The sequence below is a fragment of the Alosa pseudoharengus genome, unplaced genomic scaffold, assembly GCF_046254945.1.
Source record: "Alosa pseudoharengus isolate Yale_2024_CS ecotype anadromous, Long Island Sound unplaced genomic scaffold, YU_APseudo_1.1 YU_APseudo_1.1_scf_17, whole genome shotgun sequence".
NCBI lineage: Eukaryota > Metazoa > Chordata > Actinopteri > Clupeiformes > Clupeidae > Alosa > Alosa pseudoharengus.
The window spans coordinates 28,461,482-28,466,481 of NW_027468640.1; the positions used below are offsets into that span (position 1 = coordinate 28,461,482).

Consider the following 5,000-nt stretch of genomic DNA (forward strand, 5'->3'; position numbering starts at 1 on the left):
GTCTGTGTGTGTGTGTGTGTGTGTGTGTGTGTGTGTGTCTGTGTGTGTGTGTGTATGTCTGTGTGTGTGTGTGTGTGTGTGTGTGTGTTTATGTCTGTGTGTGTGTGTGTGTGTGTGTGTGTGTGTGTGTGTGTGTGTGTGTGTGTGTGTGTGTGTGTGTTTGTGTGTGTGTGTGTGTGTGTGATAGAGAGGGGATTTGAGCAGCAGTGACAGACAGACACAGTGAGAGAGCAAAAGAGAGATTGAGAGACTGCTAGTGTATGTAAGTGAGAAGTAAAGGAATATAGCCTGAAACTTAGTTGCACTTTGCACTGTACTTGTAGCTGTGTGTGTGTGTGTGTGTGTGTGTGTGTGTGTGTGTGTGTGTGTGTGTGTCTGTGTTTCTGTGTGTGTGTGTGTGTGTGTGTGTGTGTGTGTGTGTGTGTGTGTGTGTGTGTGTGTGTGTGTGTGTGTGTGTGTCTGTGTCTGTGTCTGTGTGTGTGTGTGTCTGTGTAAAGGAAGATTTTTTGCAGGCACAGCTTTTGTTTACACAGCAGACAAATTCTTCTTCATTCCTTCCTCTTCCCCACCGAGGAGAGCTTTGCATAGCTTAAGGAGCAATAGGAATCCATTCTAATTAACACGTAACCACGTACAGTAACTCATTCAGAATACATTACCGAGGCACCTATACCGTTTGTGGAAAGTTGCTCTCCTTTTTCCCTGACCATCTTTGCTCACACAACTCTAGTCTTTACCCTTTCCCCTCCGCACTGACTGACCGCATCTTCATCGTCAGCCAGAGATGAGCAAAGTCCCCTCTAACCCCTTCTGTCACTTGCTGCCCCCTCCCCCCCCCCCCCCGACACCTTAAAACAACGGCACGGCCATCTGCTTTGTGGCCGACCGTGGTGATGCAGCGTCAAGTCACCGATTCGTCCCGGTATGTATCCGCGGTGACAGCGTGATGTTCAAAATGCAGCAGATTTAGGTATTCGGTTTGACCCCTTGTTTTTCCTAAGGTCACTGGCACACCTGTTCATAGAGATGTCAACATATGCCAGGTGGGGTGGAGTCTGCAACAGTACTGTACACTGTCACACATAGCATTTGAAGTATGATAATAGCTGTCATATAATATAGCATTATAGACACATAATGAATACAGTACATACTGTAACATAGCTGCTAGCTGCTTATTGCAGTGCATACTGTATTGACTACAATGATTGAGTATGATTCAGTAGAGTTATAGCAGAGTATACTATGGAAGTCCAGTCTAATGGAATAGTATGAAACGGTATTGGGGAGAGTGCACTGTGATAGTGTGCAGTATGCTGTAGTATTGTACTGTGAGGTTGATGTGGACTGTGATAGTGTGGAGTATGCTGTAGTAATGTGTGTACATTACTACTATGTGGTTGGAGTGCACTGTGATAGTGTGCAGTATGCTGTAGTATTGTACTGTGTGGTTGGAGTGCACTGTGATAGTGTGCAGTATGCTGTAGTATTGTACTGTGTGGTTGGAGTGCACTGTGATAGTGTGCAGTATGCTGTAGTATTGTACTGTGTGGTTGGAGTGCACTGTGATAGTGTGCAGTATGCTGTAGTATTGTACTGTGTGGTTGGAGTGCACTGTGATAGTGTGCAGTATGCTGTAGTAATGTACTGTGTGGTTGGAGTGCACTGTGATAGTGTGCAGTATGCTGTAGTATTGTACTGTGTGGTTGGAGTGCACTGTGATAGTGTGCAGTATGCTGTAGTATTGTACTGTGTGGTTGGAGTGCACTGTGATAGTGTGCAGTATGCTGTAGTATTGTACTGTGTGGTTGGAGTGCACTGTGATAGTGTGCAGTATGCTGTAGTAATGTACTGTGTGGTTGGAGTGCACTGTGATAGTGTGCAGTATGCTGTAGTATTGTACTGTGTGGTTGGAGTGCACTGTGATAGTGTGCAGTATGCTGTAGTATTGTACTGTGTGGTTGGAGTGCACTGTGATAGTGTGCAGTATGCTGTAGTAATGTACTGTGTGGTTGGAGTGCACTGTGATAGTGTGCAGTATGCTGTAGTAATGTACTGTGTGGTTGGAGTGCACTGTGATAGTGTGCAGTATGCTGTAGTATTGTACTGTGTGGTTGGAGTGCACTGTGATAGTGTGCAGTATGCTGTAGTATTGTACTGTGTGGTTGGAGTGCACTGTGATAGACAGGCTGGTGGTGGGTGAGGCAGGGTAGAGTGGCTCCACTGCTGTGATACTGCAGCCAGCCATGCGAGAGGAAAGCACTTGACCTTCCTGTCTGTGGACAAAGAATATCTCTCTCTCTGTCTCTCTCTCTCTGTCTCTCTCTCTCTGTCTCTTTCTCTCTGTCTCTCTCTCTCTCTCTCTGTCTCTCTCTCTCTGTCTCTCTCTCTCTCTCTCTGTCTCTCTCTCTCTGTCTCTCTCTCTCTCTCTCTCTGTCTCTCTCTCTCTGTCTCTCTCTCTCTGTCTCTCTATGTCTCTCTCTCTCTGTCTCTCTATGTCTCTCTCTCTCTGTCTCTCTCTGTCTCTCTCTCTCTCTCTCTCTGTCTCTCTATGTCTCTCTCTCTATGTCTCTCTCTCTCTGTCTCTCTCTCTCTGTCTCTCTATGTCTCTCTCTCTCTGTCTCTCTATGTCTCTCTCTCTCTGTCTCTCTCTGTCTCTCTCTCTCTGTCTCTCTCTCTCTCTCTCTCTCTGTCTCTCTCTCTCTGTCTCTCTATGTCTCTCTCTCTCTGTCTCTCTATGTCTCTCTCTCTCTGTCTCTCTATGTCTCTCTCTCTCTGTCTCTCTATGTCTCTCTCTCTCTGTCTCTCTCACACACACTCTCTCACTTCTATTGCTTCTATTCAAGCAATGCACTTTTCTGGCATGATTATTTGAAAGACAATACTGTAGTGTCACACAGAAAAAAACAATGAAACAGAACACAGAACATACAGAGTTAGAAAGTATAGATTGTCTCCTTCTTACGCGTCTTATTTCCTTATGCACAGACACACACACACACACACATGCACACACACACACACACACATACACACACACACACACACACACACACACACACACACACACACACACAGACACACACACACACACACACACACACACACACACACACACACACACACACACACACACACACACACACACACTGCCTCACTCAATATGTTGACTCTCAATAACGTCATGCCCTGAGCAAAGCAGATTTGTGAGAGAACACAGAAGCCCCACTCTGATCCAAAACACTGCAGAGACAAGGCCACAGCAATGCAGTCCCACTTCTACTCATAGGCAATATAACCCACATTAGAGCCAACAAAGCAAACTGACTTCCACCTCCAGAGAAAGGAGCCGTTTCTGTGTGTGTGTGTGTGTGTGTGTGTGTGTGTGTGTGTGTGTGTGTGTATGTATGTGTGTGTGTGTGTGTGTGTGTGTGTGTGTATGTGTGTGTGTGTGTGTGTGTGTGTGTGTGTGTGTGTGTGTGTGTGTGTACGGTATGTGTGTGTGTGTGTGTGTGTGTGTGTACAGTATGTGTGTGTGTGTGTGTGTGTGTGTGTGTGTGTGTGTGCGTGTGTGTGTCTGTGTGTGTGTGTGTGTGTGTGTTTGTACGGTATGTGTGTGTGTGTGTGTGTGTGTGTGTGTGTGTGTGTGTGTGTGTGTGTACAGTATGTGTGTGTGTGTGTGTGTGTGTGTGTATGTCAGCCTCCTGCTCCGTCACCACCACCGTGCACAGACACCCATCCAAATTTCATCTCTTCCCTATTTGTTTACCCAACCATTAGCCTAATGCACAGAGCAGACCCCTGCAGCAGCCATGTGCCCATTTCCATTACATTAATGGAAAGCTGAAATATGTCAACCTGTTATCCAGATGCTTTCCCAAGGCGCCCTCTCTTTCTCGCTCTATCTCTCTCTCTCGCTCTTTCTCTCTCTCTCTCTCTCTGCCTGTCCTGTTCATCATTAGGAAGATGTTTTTTATCGACCACCATCACACAGCATCTGATGGAAAACTATTTTGGCTGATTAACAACTTGTTGTGACACTCATGCTGATTTCATCTCACTAGAGGTTGAGGTGCGAGTAGTGAGCAGGTTAGCTGAAGTGCAAGAAGTGAGCAGGTTAGCAGTTTAGCTGAGTGTGGCAGGATAGCCACAGCAGTGGAGAAGACGGAGGAGACCAAACAGATTTCAACGAAAGGCTTCGTTTATTTTTTTCTTCTTTTTCTCTTTTCTTAAAATCGTGCAAATATTTACAGTGCCAAACATGCATGAAAAATACGCAAAACAAAACTGTAGCAAAACAAAACGAAATCGGCATAAGTAGCCAGGCTAAGTCCTCAGACCCTGAACCACTATCAACCACAATCAATTGACAGACATGTTCCCATCACTACCATCACTGACATACTGAGGCTCTGGGGCCTAATACAGAGCATTGCTATCCGTAGCCCCGCCCCCTGGATAACCCCACTGTCAAAAATAATCAATTAACTAAATAACAACATTGTAATTACCAAATAACAAATCAAACAAGAAAACACATAATACACAAATACATACAATAATTGCCATGTACAAAAACACCTTACTAAACCCCTAAAAATAGCTTTAATTTATTACCCCTAAACACCCCCATAACAATGGGCTGCCCCACAATGAACCCGGGAAACCCCTCTATTTCTTTCCAATGGAACAGTCCATCTGTTTCCCCACACGCAACGCGGAAGTAAGTTTTTAACGGCGGGTGAGTGAATGGCTTACGGAGTTGTGATGGCAAATGTTTAATCAATAAATTACGTTTTTAACAGCCAGTGTGCATTATTTTACTTGTTGATACTAGACAAAGAATATACAGATGAGAAATGAGAATGACAATATATCTTACGTGAATGTTTGAATCAGTGAGCTGCACAAACTATAGCCATCTAGAAGTGCTGGTAGGCCTTTCCCTGCACTCTAAAACTAAGTTCGGCCCTGTGTAAGTAATCTATGGTAAATGGTGA

The 5,000-nt window shown here is 45.0% G+C and overlaps 1 protein-coding gene across 1 annotated transcript in view; it reads left to right on the forward strand.

The window, feature by feature from the left end:
- The window catches only part of sorcs2 (sortilin-related VPS10 domain containing receptor 2), a 234,128-nt gene that overhangs the window by 89,582 nt on the left and 139,546 nt on the right, over nt 1-5,000 (forward strand). The window lies entirely within an intron of this gene.